Below are 20,742 nucleotides of genomic sequence, written 5' to 3' on the forward strand. Positions count from 1 at the left end.
TTTGACTTTTTTTTAACATGTATGTAACCGACTTTTTGCCTTTCAAAAGTCTTCTACACTATGTTTCCTTAAACTATCAATAACAACAAAACTCTACATTTATCGGATTATTTTGAAGAAATATCGATTTTTAAAAAGGTGGATTTACCCTCAGTTAAATGTTCAATGCACATTTTTGGTGTTTTCTGTTTCCTTTTTACATGTCGTTGAAATTGCTCTACTTTTGGTAAAGAGTATTAGGAATACTATCTTCCCAAAAGCAATGTTCTAATAATGAAAAGAATGCCATGAAAAGAGATAACATTAATATCGTACATCGTAATAACCTATTCAGATTACGTGCTTCATGGCGTGATAAAAATTATCTTGATTTCAACGTTGAATCATCACATTTTCATAATATGATCTCCGAATTGGAAACACCTCACAGTTGCGATGCTCTCCTGCATTATGATAAGCGAGTTTGCTTTCGTACGATTGATAATTTATAATGTTGCTTCTAATCTATCTATTTTGTGATTGTTGCGCATCGTAGACAAACATTGGTGTATCCCTCGTCATCCTTTCGAAAAAACCGAAGACTGCGTATATAAAGATTCGTTCCCAATGTAGAACAGTTCTAAGGGATATACTTTTCTACACATGTTGAATAAAATCTAGATTTTTACCATGCTGACTCAAAAATATTATATCAATTTTAGAGGAATTTTATTTTCGTATGATAAATAAGTTAAAATGGATAAAAGACGAACATTTCATCAAAAATCGCCTGAAAATAGTAGTTTACCCTACAAATAAATCAAATTAGATTTCATCAAATATAATTTGGTTAGTAACAGCATAGGAGAGACCTTCTTTTGGATGCAATCCGTCATTTTTAAAAACAATGTAAAAAATTGATGATAGAAAAATAAATATCATTATACTTCGGCTACAGATCTTGCTCTTTGTAGTCTTGGAAAAAAGTGTTATAATTTTCTGATCATATGGTATTTGTTTACACTTGAAAATGACAGAACGATGTTCCCGTTCCCAATTATAACAGTTTTGGCTCATCAAAAGGGGGTCAACTTTTTGGATTGGATTTTGTTCGAAGATCCACTTATGTTATGTGTGCTAATGCTAATGCTAATGTTATTAATATGGGAACAGATACCCTACTTAGTTTGTATTGTAGCCTGGGTACTATGGTACCATTAAACTTCCTAAAACTATATGGTTTTACACGGGTAAAAATCCGTTCCCGAAAATGAGAAAATAATTCATGATTTCATGAATCCAACGTGTTTTCATGTTATGAAAATACACCATGAATATAAATCATGATTTCATGATTTATTTTCGCGTAACGCAACCAATGCGTTACGATTTGGTTGTTGAGATCGAAAAATAAAAAAAAGTTCAACAGGGGTTTTTAACTCGAGTACATCGAGTGAGAGTCCGGCGTGCTAGGTTTCAGCCGTTCTCACTTCTTGGGAAGGGAGTGTTCGAAGTATAACCGGTTATGCATTTTGTCGACTGTTGAAGATTGCATAGTACCAAGAATTATGTTCCTGAAATCATGAATTATAATCATGATTTCATGAACTGGCATGATTCATGATTTCATGATTTTTTATTCATGATTGTGGGTATGCATTTGTTTCCGTGTAATTGGGAGAAAGTTCTATTCTGCCGTACTCTGAAAAAGTGACGTATACGCTATTTTTCTAAAATGAGGCATGTATAGGAACGGAACAAATACAACATACTGTCAAATTGGACGCAAATATGAAGAAGAAAAATAAAATCTGAGACAATTTTCTCAAAATGCAAATTCGTTGCTTTTTGCGAGTCAGAAACCATTATTTTATTTAGCGGTAACTACTACAACACTCAGGCATATCTCTTCTGTTTCTGTCGTGTGGTACTGCTAAAAGACATTGTACGATTTGAAAAGGACTGTAAAAAAAAACTGGCCAATAATATTATATAAGATGGAATTGGTTTAACTCTGAAACCGCGCGTTTCGGATGCGGACCAACCGATTCGTTCGACTTTCAGTTCAACTCCTACTTTGGGCAGTTTATATTGTATTCACCGATAAATGCCAATAAATCAACAATGAAAAAAAATTATAAAGTTTCCACAAATAATGAGAAGTTTCCATAAACAATTAAAAATTTTCCACAAAAGAAAAATAAATAAGCACTTTTAAAAGAAATTAAAAATGTTCATTGAAAAGAATTCAAAATTTCCATAAATAAATCCATATTAGCAATAGATAATTACGAAATATTTCAAAAAATTAATATTTTTTTCCATAAAACTTTTGATCCCATAGTCCGATCTGGCCCATTTTCAATAGGAAACAATGGAACAGGATTCCCCGTCGAATGCAACTATTGAAAACAAATCGGATCAAGATGAGTGGCTAAAAGATGAGTGAGTTTTATTTTGCGCACATACATACACACACGCACACACAGACAGACATCATCTCAATTCGCCGAGTTTAGTCGATTGGTATATAACACTATGGGTCTCCGCACCTGCTATCACAAAATTGTCTTGGAAGTGAATATAGCCTTTTCTTTACACCTTGGTGTACGAGAAAGGCAAAAAAGAAGGATTTTGTCCTAGAAATCATATCGCTTCGATACGTAGTTAATTAGAAAGAGTGATTTAATCAAATAGAAAATTCATTTCACTTTCAAACAGTAGCTTAGTTTTCATCTCATTTTTATAACAAACATTAACACGCCAGTTTTCTATGATATTGCAGTGCGAAAGTTTGAAGAAATATTCATTAGAAAAAATATTTTCATTAGAAATTCATTATCTAGTTCACTTTTTGTTTTATAGTCGCATTATTGCTATTGGCAATCACTTTAAATAACATTTAATTATTTGGTCAAGCCAAATACCACAACACAAAATCTGGACGATCAGAATCAGGGTAGTTTTGTGAAGGATTTTCAAAAGTTTGGATTTTTAGTCAGAAAATCGTGCTAAAGGGATGAATCTTATGAAAACAAAATTGTCCCACAGTTCAGAATAGTTAATCAATAAACGAAAATCATACTCCAAATGCATTTTCTTCTAAACGACACTTATTTTCATGATTCTTGGTACAACCAGTAGACTTTGAAGTGATCGATGAGCTTCACTTTCATTCATCTATCTGAAGGAAAGAATCTAGATGAACAATGCTCAGAACCGTAATTTCAAAAAGCTTTACCAATAATTAGGCCCCACTAATATTTGTCAAAACTCAATAAAACAAAGATACTTGATACTGGATGGGCTACAACTCTTCGATGAGCCTTCGCCGAATGGAGTATCCTTCTCCACTGGACTCGATCCTGAACCAATCGCTTCCAGTCGCCCTGAACGTTGAGCGCCCTCAGGTCCTCTTCAACTGCAAAAAGCCATCGTGTACGTGGCCTTCCACGAAGCCTGCGGCCTCTTCCGGGTTTTCTACTAAATATTTTCTTCGCTTGACGTTCTTCCGGCATACGAACAACGTGACCAGCCCACCGTACTCTGCCGTTTTGAATAAGCTTAATAATATCCAGCCCTTTATACACCTGGTACAACTCGTGATTCATGCGACGCCGCCAGATACCGTTCTCCTGTTTACCGCCAGATACCGCCTATCAGCCTCCTTTAACGTCCATGTTTCATGGCCGTATAAAGCCACCGGAAGAATCAGAGTAGTATTGTTTTCGTTTGCAGACTACGGGACTTAAGCTGGTTACGAAGTCCGTAATAAGCACTATTTGCAGCTGCATTACGCCTTTTCACCTCGCACGCCACTAATGTTCCAAGATACACAAATTCTTCTACCACTTCAAATTTTTCACCATCCAGCACCATTTCGCTACCACCACCACTAATGAATCCACGTTGATTGCCAGCGACCATGTACTTCGTTTTGCTGGTATTGATCGTCAGTCCAATCCTCGCTGTCTCCCTCTTACAAGGCAGAAAATCCTCTTCAACGGCACGGCGATCAATCCCGATAATATCGATATCGTCCGCAAATCCCAGGAGCATATGCGATCTTGTGATAATGGTACCGCATCTTTGCACGCCAGCTCTCCTAATCGCTCCCTCGAGCGCTATATTGAACAGTAGATTCGAGAGTGCATCACCCTGCTTTAATCCATCTAAGGTAACAAATGACGTCGATATTTCATCCGCAGCCCTTACACTTGATTTCGATCCGTCCAACGTTATACGAATCAGCCGTATCAGTTTCGCCGGAAAACCATGTTCAAGCATAATTTGCCATAATTCATTCCGTTTCGCTGAATCGTTCGCCGCCTTGAAATCAATAAACAGATGATGTGTCTGCAAGTTGTTCTCCCGGAATTTATCAAGGATTTGTCTCAGGGTAAACATCTGATCCGTCGTTGATCGGCCCTCACGAAAACCTGCTCTGTATTCGCCGACGAAGGACTCTTCAAGCGGTCTCAATCTGTTGAACAGAATACGGGACATAATTTTGTACGCCGACTTAATTGGCGCACTCCAGTCTGTGCCCTTTCTTAAAGAAATGAGGCCGTCCAACCAGCTAGCAGGCATATCCTCGCCTTCCCATATTTTCGACATAATATGGTGCAGAACTTCATAAAGCTGCTCACTGCCATGTTTGAGAAGTTCAGCAGCCGGGAGCTGGTCCTTCCCCGCAGCCTTATTGTTTTTCAGATCTTTAACAGCTTTTAAACCTCATCTAGTGTAGGCGACTCCACAGCTTGTCCATCGTCGCTAATATTTATTCTGCTCACCGATGCACCGTCACTTCCACTATTCAACAAAGTCTCGAAGTGTTGCTTCCACCTGGTAGCCACTTCGGTTATATCTGTCAGCAAATTCCCTTGTTGGTCGTTGCACATGACAGGAGATGGCGCTGTCTTTCTTTGCAAGCCATTGACAGACTCATAAAACCTCCGCATATCGTTCTGCTCCATTTCTTGCTGCGTCTCGCTAATCATTTGTTCTTCATATTCTTTCTTCTTCCTGCGGTGGGTTCGTTTTTTGGCTGCTCTTGCTTCATTGTACCGATCTCTATTCGATCGGGTACCCGACACCAACATCCGGCTTCTGGCAACGTTCTTCTCGTCTGTCACTCTCTGACACTTCACAACGAATTAACCCGTCCTGGGTCGCCTCTGTGCAGTGCCTACCACTTCTCGTGCTGTTGTACTCACCGCTCCAAGGATCGACTCCCATAGATCGTTGATGTTGTCGCTAACGTTGATTACACTTATCCGTTCGTCGAGCTTCTGGCGGTACTCAGTCGATACTCCTTCCGCCGACAATCACTGGATATTGTAGCGCATCGTTCGCTATGATCTTTCGTTCGATACAGTTGACAATCGTGATCGAATTTTACTGACAACGAGGTAGTGATCAGAGTCAATATTCGGACCTCTGAATGTCCGCACATCGATAACATCCGAGAAATGGCGCCCATCCACCAGAACATGATCTATCTGGTTGCAAGTTTCACCATTTGGGTGTTTCCAGGCGTGCTTTCGGATATTCTTTTGTGCAAAGTAGGTGCTACTGATGGCCATCCCTTTGGCAGCAGCGAAATTTACTACCCATAGGCCGTTGTCATTGGTAGTGGAGTGAAGGCTCTCCCTACCAATTATTGGACGGAAAAAGTCCTCTCTACCGACCTGAACGTTAGCGTCTCCGATAACAATTTTCACGTCATGCTTTGGGCACTCTCCACAGGCTTTATCAAGACATTCATAAAACGTGTCCTTCACGTCGTTGGATGTATCGTTTGTCGGTGCGTAAACGTTGATTAGGCTGTAATCGAAGAAATTGCCCCGTATCCTCAACACACAGATTCGTTCGCTAATGGGTTTCCACCGCATCACTCGCTTGCCTATTACTACGAAACCAACTCCATGCTCTGATTTTCCGCCGCCGCTGTGATAGATGTTATACTTGAATGCAATGTTGGTCGTGGGGTCCACGGCTCGGAATTCACGTTCTCCGGATCTAGACCATCGGACTTCTTGAATAGCGGCTAAGTTCACTCCAACCTTCTGCAGTTCACGAATCAGAAGGCTCACTCGTCCAGACTCATTTAGGGTCCTGACATTCCAAGTACCGAGTTTCCGATCATAGTCCTTATTTCGTTACCGGGTCGGTTGCCAAAAATAACGTTCTCTTTTTCTTCTATCTCCATTTTTCGTGGTATTTGAGAGGCTTTAGTAAGCTACCTTACCGGGGTCGCGTTACCTACATCGCGTTAGTGGGGCTGCCACCTTAGGTATAGCTTATGCGATACAGCATTTCGTTGATCAGCCGCTGGGTACCAGGCACACGCTGTTTGAGCCGCACCTCCTGGTGAACAGACGCTCGAGGCGTACCTTCTCACTCTAGCTGATGTCCAACAGTGCCCAAGCTGCACTACCAGCTAAGTACACAACCCTTAGCTGGCGGTCTTTTGTCATCAGACGACTAAAAAAAATCTTCCCACGTAGGAAGTCCGATAAAATAACTAATCCTAAAAATGTCGTAGACCGAACCGGGGATACAGCTCAGCCACTTTCAGCATAGTCTGGGAATGCTCAGCTCATAGATATGTAAATATGGTCCTATTATCCTTGGAAATGTGATAAAAAACCGTCAGGTTATCAAAAATCCTTTCTCGCGCTTAGTTTCGATTTCTCTTCGTCGATGTTTTCTTTTTATTATTGTACCGAATTGCGCTAGTTTGTCGATGATTTAATGGTTTGGTTTGATAAAGGATGGTTGTATCTTGCAGCACAATCAACAATCACGGTTGTAGCTTTTGAAGCAATTGAGTTATTAACAAGATATAAAATCGATTAAGAGAAATCGATCAATACAGTTACGCCCTTATGAAACTAAGCGCGAGCTTTGTCTTGAATGTCGGAATTCCATCGTTTTTCGAGCTCAAACAAATAATTTGTAAATTCTCTCTTATATCACTATAAATCTGTACGATTTTTTCTAATTTACATTTAAATCCGAAAAGTGTAACAAAACAAAATGATATTGATCAGGGAGAGATTGCAGACATTTAACCATTGAGAAGTGGTAATATTTGCTAGCCAAATGCTCAATTTAATAATATCGGATCCGTTATGCTTGTCTACATCTGAGCCTTCGAAATTTGGTTTAAAATAAAAGAATATTCATTTATTGCCTTTGCTTCATAAAGAATGGTTAAAAAATGAATAAAAGACTTGGGAGTGACTTGTGACTGACTGCTGGTATTAGATTATATGCAGGTTCCATTTGGAAAAGAAGAAAAAAAGTTGTTCGGGACCCCTCGGTAGATTTTTTTAAAATACCCAGGAAATGAGAGATAAGAAACAATATTTTCACGTAGTTGAAATTTTAACGATGTTAATTTTTTTGTGATAATATTGTTCTACCAAACATGCCGTGGATGATGATGATGGTCCCGCCACATACCCCTACAAAGGTTTGAGCTAGAAGATTTATCTTCAAGATTATTAATAATGATCAATTTTACGATTCGATTTTTCCACAGATATAAATAACATTAACATGAGTTTTAACATTAACATAACATTAACATGAGTTTTGCAAGCATCATCAGTGATACAGCGAGTCCGATTAAGATACAAAACTTGTGCATTATGCCAAAGGTTTCGCCAAGAAGTGCGTACAGAAACCATTCTCGCTAGTACCGATCAATTTAATTTACTCGAAAATATTTAAAACTTGTGTTAACTCTCCGTAGTATCGATAAAATCGCGTTCTATCTGAGAGCTCACTACTTTTCATAGTATCATAGTAGTCATTTATACCTGTATTTCGAGCGCGATTCTCAAACATTTGTAGACTACACAAAAGAATATAAAAATAAAACTCAATAAATAAAATATCATCATCATCATTGAGGCAAACACAATAAGCGCCCTAATGAAATAACAAATCATTTATATTGTTCAAGAAAAAATATCCTTTATCATCCTTCGTCAAGATACACAATTAGTCAATACTAGAAATTTAAATATATGGCTGTTTAATAACATCTTTTACGTGTGAAATACAAAGTCTCTTGAACTGTGATAGTGTCCTTGCACGCTTGATGTGTATAGACATCGAATTGAATACGTTGATTCCTTTATAAAACAACGAATTTTGTAAAGCTCCATACGAAAAATAAGGTGTTCTTATTTCATCCGCGTTTTTAGTATTATATCCATGAATGTCACTTTTTCTTTCAATTCGATTACAAAACAATCTGAACAGCAATCCATTTATTATTTTGAAAATGAACACCATAGTCAAATAAACAATTCTTTGGTTCACTAATAAGTAATAACCATTGTCAAGCGTCCAACATAAAACCGCATAACTTTATTTTGCAAACGCTGTAACCTCGATATTTTTGTTTTATTGCTCAGCAATAAAATGAGGACGCAAAAGTCCAAGTGAGGAGAGATGATTGACTTGTACAACTGCAACAGTTAATTCGTTTTCAAATCGACATATAAGTCCAAACTTCTTGGCTATTTTCTTGATGACATTGTTGATATGAGAATCAAATTTCAATTAATCTTCAATAATCACGCCAAAATTTCCCGAACGCGATCAAGTGTTTCATCATCAATTCTAACAGAAATATTATCAATGATTCGATTTCGATGGATTCTTTTATTGGCCTGGCCACCAGGATAGCAAGAAGGATATCAACTAAAAACAACATGAAACAACTATGCTTGGGACGGCAGTTTTCTACTTAAAGTGCTGACCAATCCCGATGAATCTAGCACCACTTTATAATTTTAAAATAACAAAAACAAAGTGCTGTCAAAGAATTTGGTTAAGCTGGTGCCATGTGGGAAGGACACTAATTTAATTTTAGTCATTCTCTAAAATGCAGAGGAAACTTTTTCGGGTTGGAATATAAAAAGATCGCATGGAAAATGCTTCACTGAACGCCTCAACATTCACCCACCCTTTCTGCTTTCATTTATTATGCTTAACAAACTATGCATGGCAATATAAGATACTGATTCTATGAAAAATTGCTACCGATACCACAAATTCACGGATTCGTTTTTAATTGGAACTTATGAGCAACAGATAAACTAGTTTTGGCTATTATATTTGCCATTTTATTTTGATTTTGAGTTCCTGTTTGACGGCGTTCGATTCAACTTTAATTTTCCCCATCAAGTGTAAGGACATACAATAATGCTGCGCAGGGGAAGCAAATGTAAATAACATTGCGGTAGCTTTTATAGCAAGTTTAATTAAAATTTCTATGAATTTCTAATTTTGTGGCAATATATTATTATAATTTCTACCTTCTACGTCATATGGGGCCTTCCTCATCCTTGCGGAAAGATGCACAACCAAGCAAACCATGCTGAACATGTTTCGAGACGATATTTTTGAACACACAGATTTTTCTACGATTCTGTTTTGGGTGGACTCATCGCTACCATAATAAAGAAATTAATTTTAGCATTCCGCTTCTGGACAAAAATATATAGTAACATGATCATTAGTTATTAGCTACGACTAGTGAAAAAATGTTTTTGAATTCAAATCCCACTGTGCATTGATGATGCACAGCACTCAATGAAGCATGTGATCTTGCACGATCACGCTCATCTGCGCAAGTTTTCGTAGACCAATAACCATCAGTATTATCCTCACAAAAACCGAACATCACGGCAGGAGTCACAAAGGGAACTCACTGCATTGCATTGGCTTTTCCACAGCAGACGCAGGATCACATATGCAAAAAAGTGGTCTACGATCACAAATGCAAGAGGAAAAACAGACCCAAACAATGAGCGATTTAAACCTCTATTCGGCGCACGTCCGTGTGGTGGTAGTTTTCGTCGCTCGGGGAATACACCAACAGGCAGCATGGTCCTCGTCTCGCTCGCTCGTCACATGCACGACGGCATACATCGGAAACTACGTGAGCGCGCAATGACGATTTTCCCTCCTGGCCGGCCATGATCGACGACGAGGAGGTGGAAAATTCAACCTCACGGCGATCATCAGTCGGTGCTAGGACTGCCACCAGTGAGGGTCGATCACGGCGTCGCGGGAGATTTTCCACCAAACTGTGCGAACAAAGATCGAGGATTTGCGTCGGAAGAGCACCAAGCGAACGAGATCAACCACATGGAATACGCTACACATCTTGATCTAGATTTTCAGTTTGCGACGTTGTTTAACGATATAAACAAGCAAAAGTGATTGTGTTATGGATCTCGGAATTCTTTGTTAGGTATCTGATCGTAGCAGGAAGGGTTGTGATTTGTGGTCATTTTCTAACAACAAACAGTAAATCAGATCACCGCGCTGTGTGAAAGAGGACGTCAAGAATTAGGTGGAATTTCCCGAGCGGGAACGATCAAACGGTTATCTAATCAGGGCGTGGGAACCATCGTCGCACGAGGGACAGTGGGTTACCATCCACCGCTCCACTGAGCAGGATCGCGAGAGGAGTAGTTTTTACGCCGAAATGTTGTCATCATAATTCTTCGCATGCTTGTTTGGACAGTTGGACGCGCGTGCACGCTGCGATTCGATGAGTTCGCCAAAGTGCTCACAAAGCCGAGCTCGCGAGGATAGTGGAAGAAAGTAAAAGTGAAAAATTTATATACTATATTTGCGCCGGGGCTCGAGGACTGGTTCGGAGTTTGGAGTGCGAGTGTGTGACAGTTTTATGACAGGAAAGAAAAGCCGGCAATTTGTTGTCGCGTTGTTTGGCCGCCTGCACAGCGGTGTTCCTGCTTACGTCTGCTGCCGGGTAATATACACGGAGTACTAATTGAACCCCACGGATCGGAATTCGGCGGAATAGCGGCAGTATACAGGTGAGTCGCTCGAACGAGAATTGTATTTAAATTGGGCTTGAATGATGGATGCGAGTGCGTGCCATTAATAATTTATTCATTAGAATTTGTTAAAGATTTGTGATCTATCAAGAAATGGGAAACAAGTGTCGCTCATTGGACGTAAGGCTGCGAAATCGCAATGACGCATAAGACCAAATTTTAAATTTTCAAGATTCAAGCATGATCTTTTATATTTATATACGGATGACTTAAGCGAGGAAAATGAATCACATCGAGAAATGATTAATGTCGGTGCTTGACGGGGGAATATATGTACATCCAAGAAAAAGCTACTTGTGGATTGTGAACTTGAGATTATTTAATCAATAATGTAGATAAATGAGATAAAAGATGAAATATTTCCTTTTAATTTTTAAAAAAAACGAAATACAAAACATATTTATTTGTAAAAAAAAAACTAATTACGTCACAATTTCAAGAGCTCAAATTTAATAGAAGTCATCCCAAGTAACATTTTAAGATTTATCATGCTCTATAAGAGGTTTTCATGACCAGTTGCTAATAAAACTAATAACTCCACCAAAACCTTTTCATAACATCATTAAGATAGCCTTCCGGCCTAATGGACCAATCTAGAAGAAGTTATTAAAACCGTATTAAGAGTAGCAATAAAACTGCAATAAAACATTGTATTGAATTTGTTGATACTCTATAAGAGGTTGTCATGACCATCATAAGAGTAACAATAAAACTTTTTCAATTTATGGATTATATTTATTGTCGTTCCAGTGCCTTTGTTTTTATTTTCACTAGACAACAATGTCCCCTATGTAAAGCTGATGTGTGAAAAATGATGCTTCTGATTTTACTTTTAATGGTTGATGTTGAAAATGAAGCATTTTTTAAGTAGTTCATACATCAGAATGACATGCGCAACCAAATTTATCGTGAATATTGAGGTTGTAGAAGCTTAAAATCAACGCGCCTCGGAATTATCGAATAATCACATGAAAATAGGAAATTAAATAATTATCCAAACTACTCAAAATATTTCAATTTCAAATAGTTTGTTCTAAAGTAACATCTTAAAACCTCAGAAATAATTTAATTCCACTAAGGAATAGTCTATTTGATGGTAATTGATGTTTTTTCAATCGCGGCTATGACGTTGATCATTATTTCAACATGGCGACATTCCTTTTTATGAAAACAAAAAATCTGGTGATAAATAGCTCAATGGCTTTTGTGATAACCTTAATAATTCTCCTTGGTTATTTCATGACCGTTTTAAACTTGTTATAAAACTTTGTCATGATTACACTTCCCCACAACAGATGGCCTTGGGTTCGATAACATGCAGCCTAGTGGCTGAGGCGGGAAGCACTTTTTCATCCTACGGGCAACGATGCCAAATCTGTGGAAACTAAAGCTCTCGTTGGATTTGCGGATCCGTATAAGAAATCTACGAATGCTAGTAATTTCCTGAAATTAGTGAACCTACGAATATATGGAACATTACCAATTCGTATTTTTGGTGTAATTTGTAGCAATTAAATATGTGTGTATGTTACAAGGGCAAATTCTTTAACCAGGAGGACATGTGCATGAGGAAAAATGCAAAAATTATTTCTTCCTTCCCTTTTTTAGAAACCAGAAACTCGAAATCATCGTGAATTAAAATGATTCTTCATGAAAAGCCGCAATTCAATTAAGTGCATATATTTAACAGCATTTTATATTTATGTGTCTCATTTCCCAAATCAGAATCAAAACTAACATAAGAGTTACAGTTCAATAATTTTCAAATAACCCTGCTCATAGAACAAAATTACTATTGACAGAAATTGAATTGTTTTTGACGAACCTTTATTGGTATTATTGGATAGTACCGGAGATTCGTATGACCAGGGGATTTTTTACTTGTCGTTTCTAAGTTATTTTTTTTTTTTTGGGAAATTAGAAGCATCTTAAGTTTATCAGAAACACATGTCATTCACATTATGTCGGTAAAAACATACTAACTAAGTTTTACAGCAACACTGCTTTCCAAATTCAACATGGCGAATAAATCGATTCACGTTGAGTAGTTTTAAGGTGGTTATACAACAAAGCCACAAATCGGCCATCTTGGAAACCACGTGCTTTTTCTACTGATTTTTCAAGAGCACGAATTGAGAGAACCACAACGCCTATGGGGATAAAACATTCGTAGATCGTTTGCTTACTCATGCTAAACAATCGACTTTAATTTCAGCATTGTACGAAAATGATTACGCTAGATTTGAACTTTTGATATAGGAGTAGAAAACCGTGTGGTGAATTTGGAATTCACCACATGGCTTGATTGTATAATCACCTTAAAGCAGTGATCCAAAGTGGTTTTATGACGCATTTGAAAGCAATAATAAAACTATTATTAAAACTTCAAAGCTAACAAAAAGTCTAGTTTTAAAACATGGTTTATAAGTGTTTTATGGATATCTCAAGAGTGATATAAAACCTTTGTTCGTTAGCATTGTTTATGACCACCATAAAACAAAAGGCTTTAATTATTTCCATAATAAAACCTTATTAAAATTCATATAAAACCCAACGGTCACAGAATTGTTACTTGGGATACATGCGACGTTAAATGTTACGCAGGATCAATTTAATAAAATGTCATGAGAGTTCATTTGTTCAATTTTCCGAAATTTTACGTTCCGAAGATATAGTGCATTTTCCGTTAAATTCTCGATTGATACCCACAACATGAACATACAATTTTCTGTTGAAAATTTAAAAGGCTCTTCAAAAACTAGGAAAAACTTCTAGGAATTTCCAGTAGGAATGCAAAGAATTTTACGCTGAAACATAATTTTTGAATGAAGAGGGGTTGTTTGTCAGAATCCCATTTGGCCGAAGCCTAAAAGTTGAAAGACCGAATATGTCGGTGGACCGAACAAATAATTTGGCCAAAGCCCATCTACAATAAAGTTATTTGACTGAAATGTTTTTTGGTCGAACAGTTCCTTCGGCTGGAAAGGTCGATTGCCGATTAGCTCAAATATCGAAAATGCCCTTTGACCCAAATGATCTGCCAGACGACGAAAGGGCCATTTGGCTGAATTTCGGTCGAAAGTGCAATCTAGCTGAATTGATCATTTCACCAAAAAAGTTGATTAGCCTTATAGGTCATTTAACAGAAAATGCCGTTTGGCCGAAACCATTGTTTTGCAGAAAGGACATTTTCAGGTCAAAAGGCTCTTTCTGTCGAACGACCATTTCTACCAAACGGTATTTTCGGCCAAATGATCTATTCGGTTAAACGACTTTTTAGGACAAACGACCATTTCGACCAACTTTTTCGAATTACCAGTTCGGTCGAATGTTCCTTTCCCGAATGTTCTATCGCTTTCGGCCAAATTAGATTAAATCCGGGTAAACCTTTTCAAAAATCAAAATTTTTCTAAAACAATACAGGGGAAAAGACGGCTTTGTCAGGTTTTGTTCTATTATTGGCAGGGGGGTTTTTGTCGACCGAATTTTATGAAATTTGGCCACAATATTCTTTGATATGCAAAGAATGTTTAGGCCAAATTTGAGCATAATCAGTCATAAAAAAACCCTGACAATAATAGATCAAAACCTGCCAAAGCCGTCATTCCCCCCATTAAATTGGAAAAATCAATACATTAAATTGGAAATCTTCTTCTTCTATTGTTTTTGATAGTAAAGTGACCCTACTACATTGTGTAGAAATCATTTGCAAAAAAACTCCGACTGTACTATTTACAAAAAAAAAGGCAAATCCGGGTAAGATGCCACACCTCAGGGGTAGATGCCGCATGTGGGAAATGTTGGAGAAATGGGATTATTTTTTTTTTTTTGCGATGAACGATATTTTTTAGAAAAGCATAATCATTTGTATAAATATTTCAACCCAAAAACAAATTCATCGCGTGAACCATTTCTTTATTTCAACTGTGTGACAATACACAGTCGAGGATATTAGTCATTAATAGACTATTACTTCGTTGTTTTTCTCCCGTAATCAATTGCACAAAACGTCAAAAATTGCACATATTGCGTTTTTATACATCCACGATGATTTGTTTGACATTCTAAAATAAAAAAAATATTTAAGCTCTTTTAGTGGATTGCACTTTCCATTTAATTCCACTACGTTTTGTTATCTTTTCAGATTTTAAGATGGCCTTTTCTATGCCTGTATGGTACATATTTATTGTTTTTTTATAATAAGTTCCCATATCAATAACAATCGAATACAAAGGATTGTAGCGCAAATTTATTTGTTTCTCATTGTTGTGGTGTTTTCAGTAGTGTGCATTCATGATTACAATAAAAACGACACAAATTAAGTCGAAATCGTTCCTAGAGCAAATATCATTAATTTCAGGACATGATATTAATAAAGGAACAAATATCTTAGGACGTCTGGATTTATATATACCGATTATATGGGATAGACTCCTAATCATTATTATTCAAAACGTAAACTGCTTACGACGGGCAGGGCCATTTGGCCAAAGCCCGAAAGATGTTTGGCCGAATATGCTATCTAGCCGAACAAACGATTAGGCCAAAACCCATCTGGCCGAAAATGTCATTTAGCCAAAATAGATAATAAATGTCGTTCAGCCAAAATGGTCATTTGATCGAAAAAGTCGTTTGGCCGAATAGGCCATTTGATCGAAAATATCATTTGTTAAAATGGTCCTTTTGGCGAAAAGGTCATTTGACCAAAATGGTCGTCTGGCAGAAAGGCAATTTGGCCAAACGGGTGAACATTTTCGACGATGTAACCCGTTCCGTAATTTACAGATGGCGGTATGACTCGTAGGGTCAAATGACACTTTCGCTCTTCTGTCGAACGACCTTATCGGTCAAACGTCAATTTCGCCCTGATGAACAATTCGACCAAACGACCTGTTATGGCAAACAGTCAATTTAAATTTTCGGCTAAACCGTTTTTGATGTATAACCGTTTCGTCCAAATGTTCATTCAATGATAGGTTTACTCGTTTTGTACCTCAGATTCACCAGAACAAATTGTACACACGCCAGCAGGGCTTGGATGAATGTAGCAATGAAGATGAGGTCTGGTGCTTCGGCACCAGATATACTCCCGATGAAGGTAGCTGCATGGGAGAACAGTTCCAAAGTGCTTAGTGAAGAATGCTTCCTCGCTTCATATGGCACTGCTGTACGAAACAGTTGGAGAGTGAAATCAAGCACCCGCTAGTAGAGGTGTGCGCCGGTCCAATATTCGTCGGCGGCGACGTTTGTCAGAATTTTGGCCGGCGGCGGCGGCGTGAATCGGCGTGGCGATTTTTTTTCATTACGTTTTTCTAGGATTTTTTTTGTCATATTTTCAAGACATTAAAAGAGGATTTTTTTATTTTCGCATGAAAATTGAACTTGTCCAGAAAAATCTGGAGAAAACCAAAATTTGAAAAACCAAAATTTGGATTGTTCAAAACGATTCAAAGAAAAATTATTCGAAATTCTTGCAATTCTACGGGAAACTCATTGTACAGTAGACGTTCGATAGCTGCAAGTCATTTAACTGCAATGCTTTTAACTGTATTTCGAAAGTTACATCAGTTTTGCAGTTATCGAACAGCTGAGCTTCAAAACTATGTCAAAGTCGATGATCATTACATAGCGGTGAACAATCAGATGCACTTCTATTTTGACGACGTCTGACAATTGTTTAACGTCTAGAATGCGTCATGTTACAGTTATCGAACAACTAGTGTATTGTCCATAAAAAATTCTTGGGAAATTCCACTGGCCGAAAGCCGTATGTCCAAACAGGTAATTTGGCCGAAAAAGTCGTTTTCCCTAACAGGTCGTTTTGCCAAATAGGTAATCAGCCCAAAAATGTCGATTGGCCGATATGGTCGTTTGACAGAATGGGTCATTCGTCCGAAAATATCGTTTAGACCAACAGGTCTTATGGCCAAATGTCAATAACTGAATGTGTAAATTAGTCCATAATATCCATCCGTTTGACGTAATGACATTTACGTTGAAAAGACTGTTGAACGAAATTTCGTAACCTCTTTACTTTTAAGTCGATACTAACATTTAAGCCAAAAGCCATCTAACCAAATCCCATTAAGCCGAATTGAACGTTTACCCGAAACTGTTATCAGGTCAAAAATGATTTGACCAAACATGTATTTTTACCGAAAACGACATACAGCCGAAATGGACATTCAGCCGAACTGGTAATTTGGCCGAAAATGGTGTTTGGTAGGTAGGAATGGTAATTTGGCCCGAAAATGTTCTTTCTGCAAAACAACCCTTCTGGCCGACCAGCATTTTCTGTCAAATGACCAATTCGGATAAACGTCTTCTTTGGCAAAATGACCAATTCAGCCGAACGACACTTTTCAAAGAAGGTTGCAGAAAGGACATTTTAGGGCCAAGTGGCTCTTTCTGCCAAATGCCATTTTTTACCAAACGGCATTTTCACCCGACTTTTCACCGACTTTTCACCCGAACGGCATTTTCAGCCAAATGACCTGTTAGGGTAAACAACTTTTTACAACTCCGTCCAAATTTTCCGTTTGGCTCTACATCGCTTTCGGCCAAACTACATTTTCGGTCAAACCAGTTTTGGTCTGATAACAGTTTCCGTTTTGCTAAATGGTACCTGGCTAGATGTCTTTCGTCTTTTTGGCCTAAAGTGTAGTATTGACCTAAAAATAGAGAGGCCACGACATTTTGTTCAATGGTCAATTGTCCACCATTTCGCCATTTTGCCAAACAAGTGGCCATTTCTGACCATATTACCCGTTAAGTACGAAGTTCAGTCATTGAAATTTGGCCGTATGACCCCGTTTGACCAAATGACATTTTTGGCCAAATGACCCATTCTGTCAAAAAACTATTTCTGCTAAATGGCATTTTTGGGCAACGATGGTTTCGGCCAGACGACCTGTTAGGGAAAACGGCTTTTTCGGCCAAATTACCAGCTCGGCCGTCTGTCACTTTCGGTTTTATTGGAATGGAATGAAACTTACCAAGAATTTTTAATCGAAAGTAGAAAAAAATTTCTGAAGAAACCAAAAACAAACTCCGAGCATTTTTCCGATGTTTTTAAGTTAGCTATGCCAAACTAGCCGTTTAATGATGAACTTCTCCCTGCGAAAAAAAATCACTCTAATAAAGGATAAAAAACTAACCGGCTTGATTAATTTAGATTGGGGAAGTCAACGTTAAAGCATCTCTTTCACTAGTCAAAATTTTCTGTGTGAATTTTAAAGAATACTCAACAGAGACTCAATAGGAACTTTCCGTGAATATTCCGAATATGTAGAAATTTGGAACAACTTCCCGTAAAAACTCTGTAGAGATTCTCATGTAAATCCCAAGCAATTTCCCTTGGTAATTACAAAGAGTTCTCGGAACGTGAAAGTAGTTCCCGTGGAAAATCTGAAAATAATTTTCAAATGAATATTCTGGAAAAGCTTGAAGAATTTCTGGGGAAGTTTATCAATTTTTGAGGCGAAATTCAAAAGATTCTCCCGTTATTGTCGTGAAAATATCCTAAATGACCAATTCAGCCGAACGACACTTTCGACCGAATGTCCATTTTGACCTAATTGCCCTTTCTACCAAACGACTATTTCAGCTGAAGGACAAGTTCACGATTTTTTTAGCCAAAGGAACTGTTCGACCAAATGAGATTCTCGGCCAAATATCTGTAAGCTACATCCTACATCCATCCAGAGATTGCAACATTTTATTGTAATCTCGCATTAGTTTCGCGTAGGTACAGTTTGCCATATTTTGCGACATATGCGCAGATTGCATTAAGTAAACGGCAAGTCCTTGCATTAGGTCCCCGGTCATGAGAAAATAAGAACTGGTTATGTGTTTGTGTCTACATTGAATCTAATTTTACACTCCCCCATCGAGGAGTGAAATGCTGTATACTTCGACAACCTCAGCAACCTTACAAAAAAATTCGGTCAAAGACGGGTATTGAACCCGGACCCTCCACACTTTGCACATCTAGACTGACGCGCTAACCATCTGGACTATTTACCAGATGAGGAACGATGTGACCAAAGGCAATCATGATCCACGTTTCATGCTATGCGGATGCGACAAGTGGAAGGGTAACAGGGATAGCAATGAGTGATACGAGTGGAATAAGCACCATGCATATTTGTGTCCTTTTCCGTCATCAAGCTAAATGGAATCGGGAAGATTGTGTGGGTTAAAGTTATATTGCTGTACACGATTCATATACTTGTCTAGGAAGAGCCAACGAGATTCGTTTAGATGTATTGATCTAAGCCAAATAAACCAACTTAATGCAATGAGCTGTATTAACAAGTATGACATGCTCTGATCGGTTTGAATGCGAGATTTGATACAAAATGCTTAATACAAAGAATGTCACACATAATTGTTTTGGGTGTATCCTATCTTATCCTATCAAAGTCTGAAAACATACTGAGAGCATATAGAATAGTTTGATTTTAACAATAAAATTGATTCATAATACGTTTTCCAATATGAATCATCATGATTGATTATATATTTTGATCTCATTTTGCTGTATATTACTAAATTGAATGATAAGACATCAAACTGTGTACCGTCAACTGGGGGGAAGATGATCATTTTTAAGATAAAACATGCAATAACAATGTGTGTTTACATTTTAAATCGAAACAAATATTTTCAAAACATGTACTACTATACGTTACAATAATCAACAACTTTAGTTTTCTGAAATGCGTTCGCATTTATTAAAATAAATTAAATTATCACACATTTTTTGAGTAATCTGGTTTGGGGTGAAGTTGATCAAGACAGCTCTACTAAAATCATTATGACCTAGTAGTCAAAATATACTAGATTATTTGTATGAATGTTGAATTTACTACGTAAATAAGTCTACGAAGTCAATATTTGAAACGAAAATAGCGTCATTTATGGCTATCTCTCTCTTTCTTAAGTAAGTAAGTAAGTAAAAATCGAAAAACTCGGATTTCTACCTAGCGGTAACATTACTTGAACGCAGAATATTGTTGACTACCGTTTCATAAAAAAATTTGGCACTTTTGACTGACACATCAAATGATCATCTTCACCTCAATGATCATCTCCCCCCAGTTGACGGTACTTATTTTGCTATCGGAAACGATTTGCTCTCATCTACAGCAGAAAAGTTGGAAAATGTATTGGAGGTAACCACTTTCCCTTCGATGGGACTCGAACCCATGACCCTACAGTAGGGTCATGGGTTCGAGTCCCATCGAAGGGAAAGTGGTTACCTCCAATACATTTTCCAAATCAATATCTTCCACATAACGTACATATTCACATATGAGTTTTCATAACATTGTAAATTAACGTCCAAGTCGAGTGGTTTAATCCCCGGAAATAGGCAATTAACTTTGATTGAGCAGAATAGTTTTCAATTTGATGTCACGGTAAGCTAATTCTGCTATACGTTTTGTTATTTTAACCGTTAAAACGACCAAAAAGAATTCAAATTAAGTAAACATCATTGATGATACCACAACATTAAAACAAGTTATCGATTTGCTCTTAAGTTTTGCTCGGGTAGGCTTCTACTAATTAGTCTTTTCGGTTAAACGATTCGGCCTAACAACTTTCAGTCTTGTGACTTTCTGCCGAACAACTATTTTATGTTCAAAAATTCAATTTCAATTCCATTTTTCGCAATTTTCACACGCTTAGTTTTTACGGAGTGCTCTTCAAAGTTTTTATTTTGTTATTCGAACTACTGATTGTAGTTTGTCATCCGATGACGTAAAAGCATACTTCCAAATATTTGGCAGAAAAATATGGAATGATGATCTCAAATGGGAGTGGAGAAATAATGAGCTAATTCAGTAAACACCTAACGAGTCTGTAA

The 20,742-nt window shown here is 37.6% G+C and overlaps 1 protein-coding gene across 1 annotated transcript in view; it reads left to right on the forward strand.

Annotated features, from left to right (window-relative positions):
* Positions 1 to 9,995: 9,995 nt before the first annotated feature.
* The window catches only part of LOC134211458 (zinc finger protein 84-like), a 48,856-nt gene continuing 38,109 nt past the window's right edge, over positions 9,996 to 20,742 (forward strand). Inside the window, exon 1 of the mRNA XM_062688326.1 lies at positions 9,996 to 10,850. The gene's annotated coding sequence lies outside the window, so the exon portion shown is untranslated. The remainder of the gene's footprint in view (positions 10,851 to 20,742) is intronic.

This window comes from Armigeres subalbatus, chromosome 2 (assembly GCF_024139115.2).
Source record: "Armigeres subalbatus isolate Guangzhou_Male chromosome 2, GZ_Asu_2, whole genome shotgun sequence".
Classification (NCBI taxonomy): Eukaryota; Metazoa; Arthropoda; class Insecta; order Diptera; family Culicidae; genus Armigeres; species Armigeres subalbatus.